This window comes from Notamacropus eugenii, chromosome 4 (genome assembly GCF_028372415.1).
Source record: "Notamacropus eugenii isolate mMacEug1 chromosome 4, mMacEug1.pri_v2, whole genome shotgun sequence".
NCBI lineage: Eukaryota > Metazoa > Chordata > Mammalia > Diprotodontia > Macropodidae > Notamacropus > Notamacropus eugenii.
Window position 1 is genome coordinate 84,369,508 of NC_092875.1, and position 25,670 is coordinate 84,395,177.

Consider the following 25,670-nt stretch of genomic DNA (forward strand, 5'->3'; position numbering starts at 1 on the left):
CAATATAGTTTATACATGTGAAGCTATGCAAAAGATTTACATAAAAGTCATGTTGTGAAAGACTATATTTCCCTCCATCCTATCCTCTCTCCCACTTATTCTATTCTCTCTTTAGACCTTGAACTTCCCCAAAATGTTTACTTCTAATTACCCCCTCCTCCTGCTTACCCTTCCTTCCATCTACCCCCAACCCTGCTTATCCCTTTCTTACACCACTTTCCTGTAGTATAAGATAGATTTTCATAGCAAATTAAGTGTACATGTTAATACCTCCTTAAGCCAAATGTGTGAAAATAAGGTTCACTTTTTCCTTCTCATGTCCGCCCTTTACCCCTCATTTGAAAAAGCTTTTTCTTGTCTCTTTTATGAGAGATAATTTGCCACATTTTATTTCTTCCTTTCTCCTCCTAATATATTCCTTTCACCCCTAAATTTATTTTTTTAGATATCTTCCCTTGCTATTCAACTCAACCTACACCTTCTGTCCATATGTATATAATCCCTCCAATTACCCAAATACTGAGAAAAGTCTCAGTAGTTACAAATATTATCTTTCCATGTAGGAATGTAAACAGTTCAACTTTAGTAAGTCCCTTATGATTTTTCTTCCCTCTTTTCCTTTTCATACTTCTCTTGATTCTTGTGTTTGAAAGTCGAATTTTTTTCTTTAGTCCTGTGCTATGGTGATGGCATAGCTTACTGAGAGGAGCAAGTCTTATGCCTGACCAGCAGGCTGCTTGTCCTCCTGTGGAGCTCGCAAGTAAAAGAATGAGGCGGGAGAGCAGGTCAGTAAGCAACTCTGATTTATTCAAGCAAGCACTCTGATTATATAGTCTCTGCCAGCTAGCCCAGTGAACCATGGTAACACACACAAACAAACCCGAAACTATAGAACTGAACACAAGCTGGAACTATAGTGACAACAACAAACCAGGAGTGGGGCCATCCCTTCCAGCACCATCTTGTTCACCCTTCCCTGCTCTGGACTCAGTTTACCTGATGTCCATCAGTGTGGCATCCCAGATGGTGTGGCGATCAGCTCCCCTTACAACTCCCCCTTTTTGTTTTAGACCCGATGACCTTCACGGGTTTGTACATCTCTCAGCTTGAGCTGATTTTCAGTAAGCATCTTCATAGTATCTTTTACAGTTCATAGGGCATATTTGAGACATGCTGGTATAAGACATATAACAATCAGGATAACAATACCTCCTGACAACAATGGACCTAGCCAATTAAACAATGAGGTGGAATGACCAAAAAGTTGCATCATGTCTGAAACAAAATTTTCAGGTATTAACTTTTTTTGTCCCTTGAGTATTTATATCCAATGCCAATTTTTCCAACAGTTTCATTTCACTAGAAACGGTGAGTGTTAAACCATGTAACTGAGCTCTTATTTCTTCCCAATTAAATTCAGTATCATTATACAATTTGTTCATCATGCAAAAATGATGATATCTGTAATCACATCTTAAAGCCAATTGTGTTTCTATGGCCTGCAGTTCATCCCCAATTGCTATTACATCATTTCTTAACATTAGAATGATCTGGTAGAATTCGTGATCCATCTTCAGTTGTTCCCTAAATCCAACTGATATGTTATTTGTACAAACACCAAGGATAGCCCTTCACCAGTCCTGTAAAGTTGAAATGTCTACTAATGTCCAAAGGTCCAATACTGGTCCTTGGCCTGGCTCACTGTTAGAAGCAGTAAGATGCAGCTGACTAATTTCATGGCTCAGGCATTGTAGTTTCTTCTTCTTTCTCTGGCAGAATCCCTGTGATTTCTTCCTGGTGCTGTTCGATCCTTAGTCTTTTCACTGGTACCCAGATCTCCTTGTCTCCTGTAAAGATACAAGCATAACCCTTGCCCCAAGTTATTATGGTATGTGTTCTAGCATTCAGTCTGAGCTGATCATGTATTTCATGGCAGGCTTAAGACCATACTCATTGAATTTTAAAAATTGATCATGTAAAGTGCCAATTTTAATTGCTCATGTGCCGTGGACCTGGGTCCCGAAGCTCCCCCTTTTTGTTTTTGGACATATTGTTTTATGGTGCAGTTCGCAAGTTCTGTTATGGCTTGTCCTGTGGGGTAATAGGGGATCCCAGTCACATGAGAGATTCCGAATTCTGAGAGAAATTTTTGGATGGCCGAAGCAGTGTATGCTGGGCCATTATCATTCTTTAATAGTCATGGGACACCATGGGCGGCAAAACATTGAAGCATATGACTACACACATCCTTAACTGCCTCTCTGGTGCATAGAGCAGCCATGATGAAACCGGAGAAAGTGTCTAGAGCCTTATTTATGTTCCCTGTTTTGAAGTTTTGATTAATAATGACTTGCCATTCTAGGTATTCTGTACAGCACTTCTCTACTTGTTCTTTAGTGTATCTACAGTAGATGGCATCAGGATCTCTTCCTATCAGTTTTCTCAATGAATTGCCTTGTAAGCCACTTGTGCAACTAGTACACAGTATGGGACACAAGACCTGTTGTGTATTCTCTTCAAGTGTATCCACTCTAATATCCCTTCTTCTTGGTGAAGGCATCCTGTGGGAAGTTCCACAGTGAAAAGGATAGAGATATACATATTTTCTGTTGGTACATATCTCCTGGTGCTAGCCTCTACGATTTTTGTTTGAATTTTGGAGATGCACTCCAACGCTTGAGGAGTCCATTCTTGTGGTGAATTTAAGTCATGATGTCATTGATCTTTCTCAAATCAGTCAACATTCTGTATTTTCCAGATTTCTTTTTTATGACAAATACAGGAGAGTTCCAAGGAATAAAGGATTCCTCAATGTGTCCTAATTCTAACTGTTTTTGTACTAGGTCTTTCAGGGCCGTGAGACTTTCATATTTTACGGTCCATTGATCCACCCAGATGGGCTCATCTGAGATCCATCGTAATTTTGGTAGTGGAATTCTCATGGTGCTGTCATCAATGGACCCGTTCAAAAATTTGTTGTTAATCTTACCCCCAATTGTGTAAGCAGGTCTCTTCCCCATAGCATTATGGGAAGCCCTTCGAATACTTGTGGCCAAAATTTTCCTGATCTGTCCTCAAAAGTCCACCGTAGTGGTCTGGCCACCTCCCTGGCCCATTGTGAGCCTCCTATGCCATATACACTGTTTCCCTCTCCTATAAGCCATTGAGATTCCCATTGTGAAAAAGGGAATATGCTTCTGTCTGCACCAGTGTCAACAAGACCTGTTTTAGGTATTCCTTCTATATATATAGTAAGCATTGGTCTCTGATTGCCAATTTGTTGAGTCCAATATATTGTTTGTTCTATGTTATGACTCATTTGTATCAATTGTGCTACCGGCTGCCCTCTATCAACCTCAACCTCCACATTGTTAGAGGTGCACATCAGGATCTTGTGTAAGGTACCAATTGGTGGTTGCTGTACTACAGCCTGTAAGCCTGTGTAAGCATTTGCTGGTGCAGGAATGATAATCTCTTGCTTTGTTTTGATGCATATTTCCTCTTTTGGTAACCATACTGTTGTACATGGAGGTATCAGGAAATTCCCTAGGCTTCTAATTAATTTTGACTGTATGGAACCGACTTGAGTGTCTGGTACCTCCTCCTGAATTCTAAAGTGGCCTGTGAGATCCTCTCTGCATCCTCCCAGTAGCCCCTCCTTGTCTCCTGGGCTGGAGGGATGCCCGTCTGCATGTTTAAATATTGAGCACTACCCTTGAGAGGAGGGAATGACCTACACTCTGAAGCCCAATGTCCTGTTTTCTTACATTTTGGACAGGGTGTGGTTGGCTTACTCTTAAATGGTGTTCTGTTCCCTTGGTTCTGGAGTCCCTTTCTTCCCTTTGCATTGTCTCTACACTCCCTCCGGTAATGTCCTATTTTTCCACACTTAAAGCATCTCATTTTTGGTCTTGCCAGTTTCAGCCTTAAGCTTAGCAATACATTCCTTCAGGGTTCTATTCATCCTTTCTACCTGGCCTGAATTCCGGGGTCCAAGTACATGTACTCAAGCCACCCTGTCTCCTTTAAGCAGATGGGACCCAGCATATTTTGGGATAAGGGATGAAGGTCTCCGCTTCTGAAACTGCTTCCTGCTGAGACTGGACGTAGAGCTGACCCTGCCTCACAGGGTCCCAACATTGGAGGGGTTAGATCTTTAACCAGTATGAGGAACTTGACGATTCAGAGGGTGATAGGTGATATTACAATTCTCAAGAAAGGGATGTCCTTCCTGCTGGTGGAGGGAGGCAACTTACAAAAACTGAAGCACAATTTTTATACTCTAACACAGAGAATCCAACTTAATTGCTCATGTGGCTTTAGAAAAGAGGTGAGATTTGAGTAACTTTTGGGTACCTTCCAAGTTTCAGCTACAGCCCACAACACTTTCACAAAGAAAGCTGGTAGCTGGTAACCAACCAATCATCCACAAGCCCTGGATACCTGAAACTCAGGTATCTAAGGAGAGAGACCTTATGGAAAAGAAATTTTATTTAGCCACTATGCAACTACTCTAACAAACCAAATTCTTAGGTATAACTGAATTCCTAAATATAAAACATCTTTGACGCTGTTTGAATTCAGATAGGAGTGAAATTTTCCCATGGAGTTGAAATAAGCAATGCACATTAACAGGACTCACATACATAAGAGATTTCATTTCAGATCCTTCTGTCTCAAATTTAAAACTTGTCCTGATATAAAAGCCAATTGTTACAACTTTTGAGCAAGTCACATCATTATTTATGAATTATACAAGCCAAACAATTTTCTTAGGACTGATGACCGTGTCCACATGAAAGGAGCCTTGGCAGTTTTACAAAATAAAAGGAACTGGCATGGATCCCATGCCTTCCAACCCCAAACATATAGGAGGACTGTTCTGAATGGGCAGAACCAGTCTAAATAAATTATTACTCCATTCATTTCTTTCCACACATAGTAATCCATTAACAATTTTAGGTTTAGCATTAAAACAGCAGCTTTTGAGCTGTAACTCTTTTTTAACAGGCAAAGGTGAAAATACCTGGTTTTCTAAATAACATAACTTTTCCAATATCTTTTAGTTTCAACAAAATTCAGATTACAAATTGCTTTCTCTAACACCATTTCTGGATTATAGAGTAAAATAAAAATCTTGATGGTTCTAACTTTTACTCAAGAAAATTTCACATCTGTGGCCACTCCTTAAAAATGTTTTTGAAAGAAAAAGTTGTGAAACTGCAAGTGGAAGTGAGGGAGACTCTGAAACAAAGTCCAGCGGCACCTAGTCTCCTCTCTTTCACCTGGGAGTTTCAAAGCCTTGTCTCTGAGGTGTCTTTTCTCTTTCTTCAGTAGGTTTCTCAATTTATCAGTTAGTACTTTAACACTGTCCTGCAAATCCTGCACCATCTGTCTGTTCTTCCGTCTCTCTTCTAAGTTTAGATATATGGGTGCTGGCTGCCTTTCTGGGCTATTGTCCCTTGTACTACTCTCTGACTCTGACTCTGACAGGGCTGTCTGTGAGGATGTGATGAATGTTCTCATTTGCACTGCCTTGCCACCGTCTTCTATGAACACATTCTTCAGCATGTTATATAGAAAGAATGTGTACTGACCCTGACTCAACTTTTGTGAGCTTTGCCCCATTTCAATCTTACTCATGTTACACCTCTTCTCACGGAGCTGAATGTACACGTCTTCTCCTGCGTCCGCTTCTCAGATCCGCTTTCCAGAGGACTCAGTGAGGCAGACAGGCTACCGTTTCCTGTCACACTCAGGTATCAGCCTTTGACCCTGTCCTGATAGCTCCTGTAAACTATCTAGGCTTCTAGAGAGCCTGACTCACTCAGGGGGTACTGAGGGACCTGATTCCCTCAGCTGAGTTTCTTAAGGGACCTAATTTCCCTCGGCTGAGCTTCCTGCTCCTTCCCCCGGCTTGTGGCCCCATGTTTGGCGCCAAGTTGCTTGGCCCCAAGTTGCTTGGCCCCATGTTGGTGGGCACCAAGTTGCTATGGTGACGGCATAGCTTACCAAGAGGAGCAAGTCTTATGCCTGACCAGCAGGCTGCTTGTCCTCCTGTGGAGCTCGCAAGTAAAAGAATGAGGCAAGAGAGCGGGTCAGTAAGCAACTCTGATTTATTCAAGCAAGCACTCTGATTATATAGTCTCTGCCAGCTAGCCCAGTGAACCATGGTAACACACACAAACAAACCCGAAACTATAGAAATGAACACAAGCTGGAACTATAGTGACAACAACAAACCAGGGGTGGGGCCGCCCTTTCCAGCGCCATCTTGTTCACCCTTCCCTGCTCTGGACTCAGTTTACCTGATGTACATCAGTGTGGCATCCCAGATGGTGTGGCGGTCAGCGCCCCTTACAGTCCTGGTATTTTCATCAAGAATGCTTGAAAGCCCTCTATTTCAATGAATGTCCATTTTTCTCCCTGAAGTATTGCACACAGTTTTGATTCTTGGTTTTAATCCTAGCTCCTTTGACTTCTGGAATATCATATTCCAAGCCCTTTGATCTCTTAATGTTGAAGAAGAGATCTTGTGTTATCCTGATTGTATTTTCACAATATTTGAATGGTTTCTTTCTGATTGCTTGCAATATTTTCTCCTTGACCTGGGAACACTGGAATTTGACTACAATTTTCCTAGGAGTTTCTCTTTTTGGATCTCTTTCAGGAAGTCATCTGTGGATTCTCTGAATATTTATTTTGCCCTGTGGTTCTATGTTGAGGGCCAGAGTGGAGTGCTATTGACAAGATCAGGAAAGACCTTCAGGGAAACTGTTCTTTGAGACTATTCTCATTATCATCCAGAATGGCTCTCCATGCCCCCCAGATGTTGCTGTGTCCCTGAGACAAACAAGAGAATTACAGAAAACAAGGGATATGTAAAATAGATTCCCTCTAGGCTAACAGTCTTTAAAGACAATAAGACTGGCCAAATCACTGGGACAGGAGAATGTCACCGTAGGCTTGCAGTTTCTGTCTATATACACCCTAACCCTAGGATCAATAAACAGAATTGGTCTATCTTTTCCTGCCTCCCGTGTCTCTTTCTTCTTCGCCACTTCACTGAGCCATGTAGGGACGCGGGCCATCCACTACAGTTCTAGAATATCAGAGAAGTTTTCCTGGTTAATGTCCTGAAAGATGATGTCTAGGGTCTTTTTTGGTGATGACTATCAGGTAGTCCCATAATTTTAAAATTGTCTCTCCTGGAGCTATTTTCCAGGTCAGTTGTTTTTCCAATGAGATATTTCACATTATCTTCTATTTTTTCATTCTTTTGGGTTTTTTTTTAAAAAGTTTATTTATTTATTTTTAGTTTTCAACATTCATTTCCACAAAATTTTGAATTCCAAGTTTTCTCCCCAGCTCTCCTCTCCCACTACCCCAAAATGCCTTGCATTCTGATTACCCATTCCCCCAATCTGCCCTCCCTTCTATCACACCCCTACCTTTCCTTATCCCCATCTTCTCTCTTGTCTTGTAGGGCATAATAAATTTCTATGCCCCATTACCTGTGTTTCTTCTTTCCCAGTTGTGTTCATAAAGAATTCTCAATATTCGTTCCTAAAACTTGGTGTTTCAATTTCTCTCCATTCCTCCCTCCCCACCCATCCCCACTGAGAAGGCAACCAATTCAATATAGGCTATATATGTGTAGCTTTGCAAAAGACTTCCATAATAGTTATATTGTGTAAGACTAACTATATTTCTCTCCATCCTATCCTGCCCCCCATTTCTTCTATTCTTTCTTTTGACCTTGTCCCTCCCCAGAAGTGTTTACTTCCAATTTCTCCCTCCTCCCATTTGTACTCCCTTCCATCATCCAACCATCCTGTTTATCCCCTTCTCCCTTACGTTCTTGTAGTGTAAAACAGATTTTCTTACCAAATTGAGTGTGCATATTATTCCTTCCTTAAGCCAAATGTGAAGAGAGTAAGCTTCACTTTTTCCCTCTCACCTCCCCATTTTCCTGCTTCACTAAAAACCTTTTTCTTGCCTCTTTTATGAGAGATAATTTGCCCCATTCCATTTCTCCCTTTCTCCTCACAATATATTCCTCTCACCTCTTAATTTTACTTTTTAGATATGATCCCTTCCTATTCAACTCACCTTGTGCTCTCTCTGTATGTATATAGATGTGTGTGCATGAGTGTGCAATCTCTCTAACTACCCAAATACGAAGAAAAGTTTCAAGAGTTGCACATATTACCATTCCATGTAGAAATGTAAACAGGTCAACTTTAGTAAGTGCCTTATAATTTCTCTTTCCTGTTTACCTTTTCATGTTTCTCTCAGTTCTTGTGTTTGAAAGTAAAATTTTCTATTCAGCTCCGATTTTTTCATCAAGAATTCTTGCAAGTCCTCTACTTCACAGAATGGCCATTTTTTTCCTTGAAGTATTATACTCAGTTTTGCTGGGATTTGTTTATAATCCTAGCTCTTTGGACTTCTAGAATGTCATATTCCAAGCTTTTCAATTCCTTAATGTTGAAACTGCTAAATCTTGCATTACTCTGATTGTATTTCCACAATACTTGAATGGTTCCTTTCTGGCTACTTGAAATATTTTCTCCTTCACCTGGGAACTCTGTAATTTGGCTACAATATTCCTAGGAGTTTCTCTTTATCAATCTCTTTCTGGAGGTGGTCTATGGATTCTTTCAATATGTATTTCGCCTTCTGCTTCTGGAATATCAGGGCAGTTTTCCTTGATAATGTCATGAAAGATGATGTCTAGGCTCTTTTTTGGATCATGGCTTTCAGATAGTCCCATAATTTATAAATTTTCTCTCCATGATCTATTTTCGAGGTCAGTTGTTTTTCCAATGAGATATTTCACATTTTCTTCTATTTTTTTCCATTCTTTCTGTTTTGTTTTGTAATTTCTGGGTTTCTCGTAAAGTCATTAGCTCCATTCTAATTTTTAAAGAACTCTTTTATTCAGTGAGCTTTTTGAACCTCCTTTTCCATTTGGCTAATTCTGCTTTTTAGGGCATTCTTCTCCTCATTGCCTTTTTGGACCTCTTTTGCCAATTGAGTGAGTCTGTTTTTAAAGGTGTTATTTTTGTCAGAATTTTTTGGGGGTCTCCTTTAGCAAGGTGTTGATTGGCTTTTCATGATTTTCTTGCATCACTCTCATTTCTCTTCCCAATTTTTCCTCCACCTCTCTTACTTGCTTTTCAAAATCCTTTTTGAGCTCTTCCATGGCCTGAGACCACTGCATATTTTTTTCAAAGTTTGGGATGCAGAAGCCTTGGCTTCATCTGATGTTATGCTTTGCTCTTCCTCATCTGAAAGGATGGAAGAAAATACCTTTTCATCAAGAATGTAACCTTCTATAGTCTTATTTCTTCTCCCTTTTTTGGGCATTTTCCCAGCCAGTTACCTGACTTTTGAGTCCTTTGTCAAGAAGAGGTTATACCCTGGGGATCTCTAAGTTCTCACTTTCTCCAAGGTGGCACAATCAGGGGAGAGGAGTTTACTCCTCTCCTGGGCCTGCACACTGGTCTGGGAGCAACCAAAAACTTTTCTGCCTGGAATCTGCAATTAGAATTCCCTCACCACAACCACCTCCAGCTCCACTACACCAGAACTCCTCCTCACCCCAGGGTGGAGCTCAGGGTTGAGATTCAGATCAGTGGTTCAATTCCTCCAGGGGCTTTGAGCAGAGGTCTCCAGGGCTTCCAGTCAGGACTGAGATTCAAATCAGCTGCTCAATTCCCCCAGAGCTCTAGATGAAAGGCTTCAAAATGGAAGCTCCTGCAGTGCCTGCTGCCAGAGGTCCAGACTGCACTCCGCTTTCCTGAGTGGAGGAGCCCTCCCACTGACCTTTGAAGTTGTCTGTGGCATTTGTGGGTTGAGCAATCTGGGAACTGCTGCTGCCAGTGGTGCCCTGAAGCCTATTCCAAGTCCTGTTCATACTGGTTAGTCTGCACTCTACACTGGTCTGCATCCTCCATTCTTATCTTTAGGGAATTATTTTCTTCAGTGAACTTTTGGCCAATTCTGCTTTTTACAGTATTCTTCTAATCATTGACTTTTTGGATCTCTTTTGACATTTGCATTAGTCTATTTTTTAAAGTATTATTTTCTTTAGCAATTTTTTGGGATTCTTTTAGCAAACAATTGACTCTTTTCTCATGATTTTCTTGCATCACTCTCATTTCTCTTCCCAATTTTTGCTTTACTTCTCTTACTTGAGTTTTAAAATCCTTTTTGAGGTTTTCCATGGCCTACAACCAATTCAAATTTTTCTTAGAGGCTTTGGATGGAGGAGCTTTGACTTTCTGTTTCCATGTTTTGGTCTTCCTTTTCACCAAAGTAAGATTCTGTAGCCTCATTCTTTTTCTGATTTATGCTCATTTCCCCAGCCATTGACTTGACTTTTGAGCTCTTTGTCAAGGTAGTTCTCTAATTCCACTGGGGGTGGGGGTCATAATGTCAGAGAGCTCCAGATACTGTGGCTGCAGCTGCCTTTGCTGGTGCTGTGGCTGCTGTGGGTTTCTCCACCCCCTCCCCACTCTGCTGCTCTGGGACTGGGACCAGACCACTCCATTCTCCTGCACTAGTCCCACAGACTTTTCCCATGAAAATTCCAATTTATCCTCAGCATTTTTGGGTCATGGAGTCAGAAAGCCACCACAGGTGTGAGAGATTCCATCCTCCCATGGCCTGCTCAGCTCCCCTCTGTGCACATCTGGCTCATACTGGTGCTCTTCTCCCAGCGTGGCACAATAGACACTTCTTGGCCACCTTCTAGGTTGTCTTGGGCTGAAGATTTGCTTTACTCCATCATTCCATGGGTTCTGCTGCTCCAGAATTTGTTTAGAGCCATTTTTACAGGTATTTGGCTGGGCTTGGTGGGTGTACTCTGGAAAGTCAGTGTTGTTACTCCACCATCTTGGCTCTACCCTGGGCAAAAATTCTTTAAACAGCTTGTAACATCTTTTAACATCTTACAAGTAGATTCCATAATCAAAGTTCAGGTCCATTCCTCACCGTAGCACTCATTCTCTCATTAATTATTCATTGCCACAGTTGATCCCCACCTTGGGGAACACCTCTTCATAGGCATAAAAACTGTGAGCCTGCTGCCATGACAGACTTTGGTGTAAGAGTAAGATTACCGAATTACCATCCTTTTACCCAGAAATTACTCTCTTGAAACTTTTGAAGTGCCACCTGTCTTTGCCAGGAAACCCCATGAAGGAGGTGCAGAGGGTCATGAAGAATCTGACTCAACTGAACAACAACAGTAAGAGGGAACCAAGTTCCTCCAAAGGCTAATTGTTAGGAAGTTTTTCCTTACATCAAACCTCAATTTACTTCTTTACGACTTTCACTGCTCCTTGCTCCATTTTATGGGGCCAAAAAAATTTAATCTGACAGAGCTTGCAAAAATGGCAGTGATGATGATAATGGTGATAGCATTTATATAGTACTGATTATTGCCAGACACTCTGCTAAGAATGCTACAAATATTATGTCATTTGATCCTCACAACAACCCCGCAAAGTAGATGTTATTATTATTATTATTGCAATTTTACAGTTGAGAAAACTGAGACAGAAAAAAGATTAAGTGGCATGCCCAGAGTCACACAACTAGTAAGAATTTGAATTTGAAATCAGATCATTCTGACTCCAAGCCAGGTCTTCTGAATCTGAAATTCAGTCATGATGGTGATAATGATGATAGTAATCACTGATCTGTAAAATTAAGAGCAACTTTTTAAATAGATGTCATCACATTGAATTTTCATCATATCCAAACTACTTGAAATGAAAATTTTCAAAACATAGGGCCTAATGGAAGAAATCAGAGCCATGTGGGAACAAGATGAAGTTCATATAATTTCCATCTGTCAGCTGCCAGGAGTGTCCTGAAGCTGCTTTCAGTGAGCCTACAGAAGATGAGCTTACATACAACATTCTTATTAATTTACAAAGAACAGTCATCTAAGCTACTTATGTGATATCCAGAAGAACTTTCTGTTAATCCTGTAGGCTAGGTTGTTAACTGAGAGACCTGGTTCCCTTGGGCTTATTATTTCTTCATTGCAGGTAATGAGTAAATGTGATAAAGAATCAAATCTGTGACACAAAAGATCCTCATAGAACACCAGACTTCAAGGAGTCAGTCAGGACAGGCTCCAGGGGGCATTTGGTATCCCCTGTAATCAATGGTCTCAATGTACAATGGTTATGGGAAACCCAAATGTGTCCTGGGGAAAAACATGAGATCTGATATTCCTCAGGATTTATCCCAAGATCTGTCCAGAGTCCTGTCTTGGAAAAGGACACTGGGGAAATATTTGCTGAGAAGGATGAAGGGAGGAAAAGAGAATGATCAAAGGACACAGAGCTCTCAGGAGTGATAGCTACTGAGGCAAATTCACTGGGGGTGAAAGGGATGGGTAAATCAAATGTATGTCATCTGGAGATGAAGCCTATGGTATAGATACTCCTATGCATTGTTGATATAGATTGGAGATAGAAGCATGAATCCTGGGGCTAGCAGTTCCCTTGAGGTGAGAGAAGAGAAGTACAGTCCTCTCTTCCACTTTGGAAAGCTTCTCTAGGGAAAGAGCATAACTTTCATGAAGTATTAGTGAATGGAGGGATGATGAGGTTGTATACCAGCTGAACTAAAAGGGGGGAAGCACAGAAGATGGTAAGTAATACACCTCCAATTTCATGGGAGGATGTAGGGGTGAGAGGCACTGTCCTGATAACTGAAAACTAGTTCTAGCTTTAGACAGAAGGGAGAGAGTGAGCAAGAAGAAGAAAATAAAGATGGTAGAAGGGGAGAATGAAAAAAAGGTGATGGGAGATGGGATGGAGAATATTAAGGGATTGTGATCTTTTTTTTTTTTTGTCACAACCCACACCTTCTTCATTAGATACCTCCAAGTAAAGTCCTAAGCCTCCTGGCCTACCTTCTTCTTGGGCCAAACATTTCTCCTGGCTTCATCTCTATTAACCTCCCCTTGTGATCATTCCCCCATTTCCTCCAAAACTGAGCATCATTGACCCTCCCAGTTAAGGTCTGGATCATCTTAACTCCTTCCCTGGAGTAGTCTGGCCTGTTTCTGTATTCCAGCCACTCTATCAGACAAGCCTGATACCTGAATCATTATTTTGTGAGGATAGGCTGAATACAGATTTAAAGTATACTTGGTATACACTGTATACATACTGTGAATGACTTAGCTGTTCTCAGCAATACAAGACAATCCAAAAGCATGAATGGTGAACCATGATATCCACTTCACATAAAGAATTGATATTGACTGAATACAGATTGAAGCATGTTATTTTTCAATTTTTTTCCTTTTTTTCTTTTATTCAAGTCTTCTTGTACTTAATTACAAATTTGTAACCTAAATCTGGTAGCTTACAGTCTTATAAAGATGGGAGGGGAGGGAGGGAAGGATAGAATTTGGAACTCAGAACTTTAAATAAAAATGTTAAAAAATATAAAACAATAAAAGTAACCTAAATATAGGCAGAGTAAAGAACATGTTTTCAATATTGGCAAAATTAGCTGAAAACATCAGAAATGCTAAATAGAAGAAAGAAGCGAAAGAATAATATTTGAAAATTATTATTGTTGTAAATAAGGTGAGGATGAAAAAGAAGCTCCAAGCAAACCAGTTCATCCAATCTTCCTTGAGAATAAAGCCTGCAAAGCAGATAAAGGCTTGTTACTTCTTAGAAACTGGTTGAAGGCAGACTATACAGTTTCCCTTCCCAATGCCCTCCTCTAGGACAGTTAGAAAAGCTTGTCTCTTTTCCCACCCCCAATCACAGCCCACATCTGGCTTTCTCCACCAACTCTGGATTACATGTCACATTGAATTATACACAATCTCTTCCATCCTCAGGAAACCTCCCCTCTCCCAGCCCCAAATTCCTCAAGAGATCTCTGAGTCACTATACATGTAAAGGAGAGAAAGCCACATGTTGCTGTGGGAGCCTAGGATGAGTCACAACTGTCTTTGAAAGGAGAAAAGATATTCTTTGGATCAGGAATGTCCAGAAATTGGAGTAAGAACGAAATAAGGAAAGGGAGTTAACACCAAGTGAATATTTTATGAGGCCTGTCCTTTAATATTTTTCAGTTCTCACCCCTATCTCTGCTCTCAGGTCAACATTACCTTGGCAACTGTGCCATATCCACAAATAAAAAATAGTAACACCAATTTCCACTGAATAAGTAACTGCCAGGATTCCATTCAGCTGCCACCAAAAGGCATGTTTCAAAACACGTTCTGAAAGAGGACATGAAGGGTCAAGGACATAATCATTCAGACTTACTCTAAACCCCTTAACTGTTAGCTCTGACTAAAGGACTCAGGACTTCCCAAAAGAGTAGAAGTAGGAGTTTTCTCCAAAACAATCTGTCTCATAGAAGATGACCACTGGTCCAACTCTCCAGCTGAAGAGAGAAGGTAGTGAAATGGAGAGATGTGAATCTCTTGTGATCCCATGGTCCCCAAAGACGGCTACCACTTCTCTGCACCCATGTTTTCCCATACAGGGACATTTCAGAAGAGGATAAAGATCACCAGCCTCAGGGATAGAAGGTGTTAGCAGGAGGATCTAGGGACTCAGAGACAGTTTCTTACCTCCAGCCACAGAGCACTGAGGAAAGAGGAGCTCTGAGACTGAGAAATACCTTGTACTCCTTCAACTTCTGTCTCTGTTAGTTATAAGCAAAGAACCCATGAAAATTCCTAAGAGTGCTTATTATTGGGATTACAGGGGCTACTATTGAGATAATTGGATTAGGGTAAGGGTAAAGGCACCAAGTGCTCATATCTCTCTACCATTCCTGATCAAACTGGCCCATAGGGTTCAAGAGGAATTCTCTGCCATGACTTTTCATCATACTTACCTCTTTCAGCAAATAAGAAAGCTGCAAAAGCTACAAATGAAAGTGTCCACAAGCTAAGCATGTTCCTCATCATATTTCCCACCTGTGGATCCATTGGAATCAATTCTTCTTCACCTGAAATACAGCATGATAACTCAGGAGAATCTAACCTACGTACTCTGTCCTGACACAAAGGCATCCCATATTGTTCTTTGGGAGTCTCCTCCTCAAGTAAAAGGATGTCATTTATAACAACATTCTCCCCAAGATAAAGCATGCTGGGCCTTGCTCAGGGAAGAGGATGGAGATCTGGCTAAGCATAAGAAGAACTAGGGTTATGGCCATACACTCCAGTATTCCTAAGCATCATCCCTGGGTCTCTGGCCCCTGCTTGCAGCCATTCCTCACCCACAGATGTTTCCCCTCAAACCCCAGAAACTGTCCACCAACCTCAGAACAGAGTATACTTATTGAGAATAAAGTTAGACTATACAGAGGGGTCTACAAGGAATGAATGTGTCATAGGTGTGAAGAGGTGCTACTTTGCATATTTTGGAAGTCAGTGAATCTTTTAGTCAATAAGCATTCATTGTCTTCTATGTGCCAGGCATTGTGCTAAGTGCAGTGGATATGAAAAAAGGCAAAAGACAATTTCTGTTCTCAAGGAGTTCACAGTCTAATAGAGAGACAACTTACAAACAGTTATGTACAAATATGCGATATTGAAGATAAATAGGAAATAGTTCTCCCTCCCTCCTTCCCGTTCTTATCTACCTCCTTCCTTGTTTCCTCCTTCTTTTCTCTCTCCCTCCCTCTTTCCTTTCCTCCCTCTCTCTCTTCTTCCTCCACTCTCTCCCTCCTTCCCTTTCTGCCTCTTGTCCTTCTTCTCCTTCCTTTCTCCTTCCTTTCTTCCTCTTCTTTTCTTCCCCTTCCTCCTTTGCCCCCCTTTTCCCTTTCTCCCCTCTTCCCTTCCCTCCTTCCTTCTTTCCATCCTTACTGGCTTCCCTAGGGCTTAGCACAATGCTTGGCACATGGGGGCACTTAAATGTTTATTGAATTGAATTGTTCTCATTTGATTCTAAGTAATAATTCTCTGTGGTGTGCACTGTTATAAATCCCATTTTACATAAGAATAAACTGAGTCCGAGAGGTTAAGGGACTGATCTAGAGTCACACAGCTAGCAAATATCTGAGGCAGAATGTGAACTCAGATCTTTCTGACTTTAACTCTGAACATCCACTATACCACTCAGCTCCTTCTGAACCATGCCATAGTGAGGGGCTCATTTCCTTGACCATGTTCTATGGCATCTCATGAGGAGGTCTTCAAAGGGATAATACTGATGCCAGTGATATCTTTTGTATTAATTTATTAGCCACTAGAATCTTGTGTCAAATAAATGCAGTAGTTTTCCACATCGCAATACTATCAGCTACTTCCCACACCAAAATAATATCAAGGTAACCTATTTTGTTGCCAAATTTACTCTCACTTTTCCACTGTGCTTCCTTAATCCCATAACATATTCCACGGCTCATCCTGATTAGAATTATGTGTCCTGTCAAAAGCCCAAAATATTCCTTAGTCAAATTAGTTTGGAAATTTCTGGTCTTCAGCACCTCTTCTGTCTTACCAATATAATAACTGTGGTGTATCTGCATGTGTGTGTGTGTGTGTGTGTGTGTGTGTGTGTGTGTGTGTGTGCCGAGTCACTAGAACCTGGGCAAATATGATGCTTCTTCTACAATCCTCCCTTGCGACTTTCTTCTTCTTTCCTTTGTTTCCCCTTTTTCTATTCCTCCCTCCCAATCTTCCCGCTTCCTTTCTTTTTCACCTTCTGTTGAAATTTGAAAAATTGTCACTGGAACATCACAACAGTTAAAAAGAAATATTAGAATCTCACCTCTCCATAACTAAGAGGTGTCAGGCAGAGAAGAGGAATAAGACAAATCAGTATCTTATGTAGGTGTGTACTCCCAAACTTACTTAAGACTAATTTTCTTGACTTCAGACCAGAGCTATAAACTATTCCACACTGGTCTAACTCTTTGTATTTGGTTATCCTTGGAACTGTGTATAAATTGCTGTTTATACACTCTCAGAGCGGAACAACATCTTTTTTTCTCCTCTAGGGGACAGATAAGGCTAACTATGAGTGACCCCCATGCTAACAGTAGCAAAATTCAAAGTCTTTTCTCACCTGAAATCAGACCAAATCTGTTCCCCCATTCTCATGTGATGTATAATAAGTTCAAGAGATAGATTTTCTGGGTAATTAAGCATTTCATTAATTATGGCTAGTGAATAATTAATAAAAGGATGGTCACTTGACCATCTCTCACAAACCAAAGATGAATCATTGCAGTCTATTGATACCATAGGTCCTTGGGAAAATGGGTGGTCCTGACAGATGTCAATCAATTCTGATTGGTTAATAAATAAGAAGAATGAATATTATTAAGAAGATGAACCTATTCTAACAACTTTGATTATGTCATTCTTATTCCCAGATCTTGGAGAGGAAGACCCTCAGGGTTTCTGACCAAAAAAGAAACAATTGTTATTTCATGCACTCTTAGCTCATCAGAGCCCAAGCAATGATGAAGTGGGGTTTGATCTGGGACCCATTGTTGACCAATCAATGAGAACCAGAGCGATTTGGTTTTAAGGTTTGGCCCTTAAAAAAGAAATCTGCCCCCAAAATGCAAAATATCAGGATTGGCCAGCAATAGGTACCAGGCTAAGCCCAACTTGGCCATTGTTTAGGCCCTGATTGGCTCAGAGTGCATGTAAATAGCAATTGTTTCTTCTTTTATTTGCCAAAACACCTGAGGGTCTTCCCCTCTGAGATTGATTTTTTTTCTTACTAGTTTAAAAAGGTCATTGTATATCTCATTTCTTACCTAGCCTTAATCACTGAATGAGAGTTACCTCAGTCAAACCAAAACCTAGGAAAGACCTTAGCTTAAAAAGGTCATGGTCTCCCTCTGCATCCAGAGCTAACTACAGTCATCCTGATCTATATCTTTCCACTGAACCCAAATGACTCCAAAGGAGAAACTGAGGCTGGTGATTGGCATAACCCTTTTTCACTTAAATCCAATTCATTTCCATGTCATGGAATCATCTCCCTGATGTCATGGACCTCTCATGGGACAAACATCTTACTCCCAGATGAACCTCAGCATAGAGCCATCTGCAGTGCTTCTCAAACTATGGATCATGACCACATAAGTGGTCTCAAGCCACACTTTAAGAAGCACTGAAGCTGTCTCAAGTAGAAAAACTTTAAGAATTCCTGTATGGGGCGGGGGTAGGGGGGTGGGCATAGCCAAGATGGTAGAGTAGAAGGACAGACCTGCTCTAGCTCTATGCCCATAGCTGTAAAAAGGACTCTAAACAAATTCTAGAGCAGCAGAAGCCATAAAAGGACAGAGTGAAAGAGATTTCCAGCCCAAGACAGCCTGGAAGGTGAACAGGAAATGTCTATCACATTGTGTTCAGAGTGAAGTGCATCCCAGCCTTGGCCACACAACACCAACAAGATGGGAGCAGGCTTCAGGGTCATGGGTAATAGCTGTGGTTCCCAGATTTCTCTACCCATAAATGCCAAGGGCAGCTTCAAAGGTCAGTGAGAAAGCTCTTTCACCTGTATGAGAAGGGAGCAGGGTTCAGCCTGGCACCAGGGTGCCAGCAGCCACTACAACAGCAAAGTCTGTTTTTGGAGCCCTCTGCCTATAGACCCTAAGGGAATCAAGCAGCTGATCTGGGTCTCAGTCCTGAGTGGCTGTCCTGCATGCAAAAGAGAACTGGCTGATGGAGCTGGCAGAGGATCTGGACAGGGAGTCCTACTCACAGATCCTGGGCAGAAAAGTTTGTGGTGGCTCCCAGACCAGAGTGTAGGCCAGGAGTGGAGTAAACTCCTCTCTCTTGATGGTGCCAGCTTGGAGGAACTGAGAACTTACAGATCCCCAGAGTATACCCTTCACTTGAAAAAGGACTCAAGACTCAAGTAATTGACTGGGAAAATGACCAAAAAAGAAGAAAAAATACGACTATAGATGGTTACTTTCCTGGCAAAAAAGTATTTTCTTCCATCCTCTCTTATGAGGAAGAGCAAAACATAACATCAGAGGAAGACATATAATTCAAGTCTTCTGCCTCCACAACCTCCAAAACCTCCAAAACTTCCAAAAAAAAATATGCAATGGTCTCAGGCCATGGAAGAGCTCAAAAAAGATTTTCAAAATCTAGTTAGAAAAATGGAGGAAAAAAATGGGAAGATAAATGAGAGCAATGAAAGAAAATCGTAAAACAGAAGGCAACAGGTTGCTAAAGGAGACCCAAAAGATACTGAAGAAAATAACATCTTTAAAATAAACTAACCCAAATGGCAAAAGAGGTCCAAAGAGCCAATGAGGAGAAGAAGGCTTTAAAAATCAGAATTAGCCAAATAGAAAAGGAAGTTCACAAGCTAATTGAAGAAAATAGTTCTTTAAAAATTAGAATGAAGCAGATGGAAGCAAATGACTTTATGAAAAAACCAAGAAATTACAAAACAAAACCCACAGAATGAAAAAATAGAAGACAATGTGAAATATCTCATTGGAAAAATAACTGACCTGAAAAATAGATCCAGCAGAGACAATTTAAAAATCATGGGACTGCCTGCAAGCCATGATCACAAAAAAAGCCTAGACATCATCTTTCATGAAATTATCAAGGAAAACTGTCCTGATATTCTAGAAGAAGACAGTAAAATAAATATTGAAAGAATCCACCAATCACCTCCTGAAATAAATCCCAAAAGAAAAACTCCTAGAAATATTGCAGCCAAATTCCATAGTTCTCAGGTCAAGGAGAAAATATTGCAAGCAGCCAGAAAGAACAAATTCGAGTATTACAGAAATACAATCAGTATAACACAAGATCTAGCACTTTCTATGTTAAGAGATCAAAGGGCTTGCAATATGATATTCCAGAAGTCAATGGAGCTAGAATTAAAACCAAGAATCACCTACCAACAAAACTGAGTATAATACTTCAGGGAAAAAAGATGACTATTCAATGAAACAGAGGACTTTAAAGAATTCTTGATAAAAAGACCAGAGCTCAATAGCAAATGTCACTTTCAAACACAATATTCAAGAGAAGTATGAAAAGGTAAGCAGGAAGAAAAAATCATAAGGGACTTACTAAAGTTGAAGTATTCACACTCCTACATGGAAAGACAATATTTGTAACTCTTGAGACTTTTCTCAGTATTTGGGTAGTTGGAGGGATTATATACATATAGACAGAGGGCACAGGGTGAGGGGAAGAGGAAGGGATGATATCTAAAAAATAAAATTAAGGGGTGAGAGAGGAATATATTGGAAGGGGAAAGGGAGAAATGGAGTGGGACAAATTATCTCTCATAAAAGAGGCAAGGAAAAGCTTTTTCAATAGAGGGAGAAAAGGGGAAGGAGACAGAAAAAGTGAAACTTACTCTCATCACATATGGCTTAAGGAGGTAATGACACGCATTCTCAATTTGGTATAAAAATCTATCTTACACTACAGGAAAGTAGGGGAGAAGGGGATAAGTGAGGTGTATTGGGGATGACAGAAGGGAGGACAAATGGGAGGAGGGAGTAGCTAGAAGTAAATAGTTTTGGGGAGGGACAAGGTCAAAACAGAGAATAGAATAAAGGGGGAGCAGGATAGGATGGAGGGAAATTTAGTTAGTCTTTCACAACATTACCATTATGGAAGGCTTTTGCATAGCTACACATGTATAGCCTATATTTAATTGCTTGCCTTCTCAGTGGGGATGAGTGGGAATGGAGGAAGGGAGAGAAGTTGGAACTCAAAAGTTTTAGGAACAAATGTTGAGAATTGTTTTTACATGCAACTGGGATATAATAAATCAGGTCTTGGAGTATACGAATCTATCTTGCCCTACAAGAAAAGAGAGAAGATGGGGATAGGGGAAGGGAGGGGTATGATACAAGGGAGAGCAGATTGAGGGGAAGGGTAATCACACTGTTTTGTGGTAAATGGACATGAGATTTGGGGAGAAAACTTGGAACTCCAAATCTTGTGGAAATGAATATTGAAAACTAAAGATAAATAGATAAATAAAAATTAAAACAAGAATCTCTGTGTTAGACAAAGGATATGCTCCCCAACCCTGAACTTCACTTAAAACTGAATAGAATACAATGGGTTTTCCCAGTTGGGCGGCATCTGAATAAGATAGAGGAGAATGTTAAATCCAATCTCAGTTTCAGACTTATTCCTCCAGGGCTGATTAATGGAGAATGAGAAAATAGGAAGAAAAACAAATCCTGGTCTCCCCATTAGTAATTGTAATTCATATAAGAGAACAGTAATCATTTTTCTTGCTTGGTTCCTACATAGGCAGAATCATGCACAGCTCTGTAAGCCTTCTAGATCATAATGACTCCAGAACCTGTCTTCTTCGATTGCATGAAGTCTTAGAAGCAGCAAAAAAAAAATGGCTCCGTATGTGTTACCAACAACATGGAGAAAGTAGAGACAAAGGAAGGAAACCAAGAGTAGTTACTAGGAAAGTTGTTAGGTAATTAACTGAATGAATTGAAAGATTATGAGAAGGAAAAAGAACATCTCTCAACTTTCAATGATTCTTCTACTCCATTCTTAATAGGACCCTGGGAAACAACAACAAAAAAAAAAGTAATAACATATCTAATCTCTGTCTGGGTAGCAGGGCAGTGCTGTCAAATGCCTTCAATGAGGATGAACATGGCATCAAGGTCAGCTACCACATTCATGTAAGTTCTTCAACTTGAAAATGCTATAAAGCCAAGAACAAAGTGGAGTGTTGGTACTTGATTTTCTGTTTGCAGATGATTCTGCATTCAGTGCAGCCTCTGAAGCTGAAATGCAACAAAGTATAGATCTCTGCTGCTTGTACTAACTTTGGCCTAGCAATTAACATCACGAAAACACAGGTGCTCCACTAGACACCACCACACCATCCATACAGGGAACTATCAGTTACAGCAAGTGGAGATGTTTTTAAAGCTGGAGAAGTTCACTCACTTTTGCAGTGTACTTTCCATTTATGTACATATTGATATTGAAGTTGACACATACATTGCCAGAGCTAGCTCAGTGTCTAGGAGGCTCTGAAGAAAAGAGTGAGAGAGAAAAGGTATTGTACTGCCTATCAAACTGAAGGTTTACAGAGCCATTATACTGACCTCATCGTTGTATACTTGTGAAACCTGGACAGTATACCAGCATCATTCCACGAAATTGAATCACTTACATTTGAATTGTTAAAAAGATTCTGAAGATCACCTGGCACAATAATTTACCAGACACTGCAGTCATTTCTCAAACTAACTTGCCAAGCATTCAAGCTCTAATTCAGAAAGCAAAACTCTGATGGGCTGGCCACAGTGTTTGAATGCAAAATGAACGCTTGCCAAAAAGACTATTTCATGGAGAAGTCACACAGGGCAAGTACTCACATTGCGGCCAAAAGAAGTGATATGAGGACACTCTCAAGGTCTCTTTTGGAACTTTGTGACATGGAAGACTCTGGCACAGTATGGCCCAGCATGGCATGCCCTCTTTGGAGAATGTACTGGGCTCTATGTGAGAAACAGGGAGGTTCTGTTTCCACAGTTTTGGGTGATCAGAGTTGTAGCCTAGCATGGTCAGGTTAGAGGTCAGAAACTTGTGGGCAGGCTTGATGAGATTTTTGAGGGAAAACCTATCAGAGAGGAGAACATGAAGTCATGTGGCAATGGATGGTGTCATGAAAGGTCCAAATTTCAGAACTTCCATTGATCTGAACAAGTCGTAATCTTTCTGTAGTCTTATTGGGAAGCTACCCATTCATAATGAACATAGAAGGCACTCCCTTCTCCTGAAGGCTATGGGAGAGGGGGAGTCAACTTTGGCCAAAGTGCTCAATTCCTCTGAACTAAATCTTAATAATTTTTCCTTGATATGCTTTTGTGTGTCAAGTGCATCTCTAACAATTTGGCACCCAACAAGCGGCCTGACTTGTGGATTCAGGGGAGTGAGATAAAACAGAGGGAGAGAGCTCCTGTAAAAAAAAAAATTACAGTTCCTATAAGTTAAATCTACTCCATTCAAGCATGAAACCTCAGATCACAGGCAGAGAGCCCAGAAAAATTGGGGAGCAAACTTGACAGCTGACCAGGTTAGCCAGTATACTGGGCAAAGATCAGGCCACCCTAGGTACTTGCACTCTGGGTCGATATTTTGCTGATGGAGTGAAGTTTGTCATGGCAATCTCTTTGTTGGTCATATCCCGGTCTTGGAGATTCCTTGTTGGCCCTAAGTTAATGAATGAACTTGGACAGGGTTCTGGGGATTTGAGCAATGGTGGGGAATTCAAATTTGAAATTGATGTGCACTCTATAATGCTTTGTTAAATGGCTTGTCTGTGTGTGTGTGTGTGTGTACATGTTTGTGAAGTGTTTTGTAATGGTGTTAATAGAGAATTGAAAACCTTTTTAAAAAATTCTTTCTGCATTCTGCACTCTGGTCACGTTTTTTAAATGTGAAAGGAAAGATAAAGGAATGGAAAACCTTGTTCCCTCAGATCACTCTTTGCAGAGTGTTCAACTTAAAATATGTGACTTTCTTGATAAGTTGAATTGCTAGGCTCTTAACTACTAAGATTTCCTTATTTGTTTTAAGGAACAAAGAGGCTAGAAGAGATTGATGAGTATTTGATTTATTTGAAATGTAAAGGGAGAAAGATTTGGGTGGGACAGCAGAATATCCGTGTGGTCTTTATCTGGTGTACCAGAGGAAGTTACCTCCTCTCTCCCAATATGATTCAAAAGCTAGAATGGGATTGGGAGAGCTATTTCTCTAGTGAGACTTGGAGAGGAGAGGGGAGACAAAAGATGCTAATTCAGCTTTTTGGGGAAGTAGAGTCAAAAGGGAATATGTGAAGTCATGAATAAAATTTTCTTTTAATTAACAAAAATATTTGACATAAGAAAAAAAGTTTAAAGAGTTTATCATTAGTGATTATAAATCTAGATTTGATAAGATTTTAGTCAAAATCTGTCCAGAAGGAATAAAGAGCAGCATCTGAGAGTGCTCTTCCTATCAGGACTAAGAAAAAGACATTGTTATTTGGCATTTATGATTGCAAACTGCTTGACACAAGGATGAATCTATTCTAGATGCAACCTTAATCTAATGCAACTGTTACACAATTTTTAAATTTTGATTTTGTTATGTATATATTGGGGTTTTAAAAGGATGTGATAGAAATTTGTTAATTTGAAGCTTATATTTGGTTATAAATAAGCAGCGGAAATGCTGATACTTGCTATACAATGGTAGATTCTCCAGTTGAACACTTGGCTAAAAAGATTTAATTTCTAAAGATCTCATTCTTCCAGAGTGAGTATAATTAAGGAAGAATGAACAAGCTTCTGAAAAGGTTAGCCATTAATCCCTTTGCTTTCATTAAGCTGGAATGGGATTCCAGCACAGACAGTTATGGTTAAAACATAAAGGAAAGCTGGAAAATCTGAGTAATGGGATTGAGAGATTTGGAAAGATAAATAAAGGTTGTAATTAAAATATAAAAGGCCATTAAGAAGGTTTGAATCATTGTCCTGCATGTGTCAGTTTCAGATGGTTTTAGTAAGTTGTGAGAGTGTGAGGAAGTATTTTAAGAAGACATAAAAATCATGTAACTTGATTTGATAATAGCTCATTCACATTTGAGATGACTCTATCTGAAAGTATACCAAGGCAATATTTATTTACTATTTAAAATTTTATGGGACTACCATTTATATATGACATTGTCCCTCTTTTATTTTATAGCAAATTTCTACAATCAAAAAGTTATATTAAATTATTATGATGTGATAGGGTGTGCTGAAGTGGTGGTAAGGAGATGAATTTCTGTTCAAGGTGATGTGGAAATGCATTCACCTGAATGGATAATGGGTTGCTTCAAGTTTTAAACATATAATGTATATTGTTGAAAAAGTAATTTATCTAAATGTTGTTATATTAGGAATCACATTGTTAAATTAATGATGAATTGGTTAAGAAGCTGTTATGAATTCTGAATAAGAGTTTCTGTATTGTGGAATTCCTATTGAGAAAATAAGAATCCTTGAATATATATATATATATATATATATGGCTGTGTGTGTGTGTGTGTCTGTGTGTGCGCATATGTGTCAAGCCTGGTCCATCTAAGGATGCATTAAGTATGTTAGAAAGTTTATTTCTGGCATTAAGAAGGGAGTTTGAGCTAAAATGGTTTTTGCTATAAATCAAGCATTTACAAAAATATGTTTGTGTTGGGGCGGAGCCAAAATGGTGGAGTAGAAAGATGCACATACACTAGCTCTTACCCCACAGTCCATAAAATAACTGTAAAGAAGAACTCTCAACAAATTCTAGAGCAGCAGAAGCCACAGGACAAAGGAGTGGATGAGATTTCTAGCCCAGAGTAACCTGAAGGATCAACAGGAAAGGTCTGTCCCACTGGACGCGGGGCAGAGCCCAGCCAAGCCTTGGCCATGCAGTACCAAGAGGAACTGATCCAAGCAGGCTTCAGGGACAGAATCTCCAGTAGCAGTGCAGATCCTTCAACTCACAGGCACCAAAGGTCAGTGAGAGGGTCTTTTCCACCGCCCAAGAAGGGAGCGGGGTTTCCCCATAACTCGGGCCTCTTCAGGTGGCAGCAGTGGAGGCAGCAGCAGACAGGAGCTTCCAAAGCAGGCAATAGCCTGCATCCATT

At 40.3% G+C, this 25,670-nt stretch overlaps 1 long non-coding RNA gene across 1 annotated transcript in view; it reads right to left on the reverse strand.

Annotated features, from left to right (window-relative positions):
- Nucleotides 1–786: 786 nt before the first annotated feature.
- Nucleotides 787–25,670, reverse strand: part of LOC140500227 (uncharacterized) — a 37,424-nt gene continuing 12,540 nt past the window's right edge. The window contains exons 2-4 of the long non-coding RNA XR_011965651.1: nucleotides 14,902–15,015; nucleotides 14,162–14,275; nucleotides 787–13,686 (exon numbers count right to left, since the gene is read on the reverse strand). This is a non-coding gene — a long non-coding RNA (uncharacterized lncRNA). The remainder of the gene's footprint in view (nucleotides 13,687–14,161; nucleotides 14,276–14,901; nucleotides 15,016–25,670) is intronic.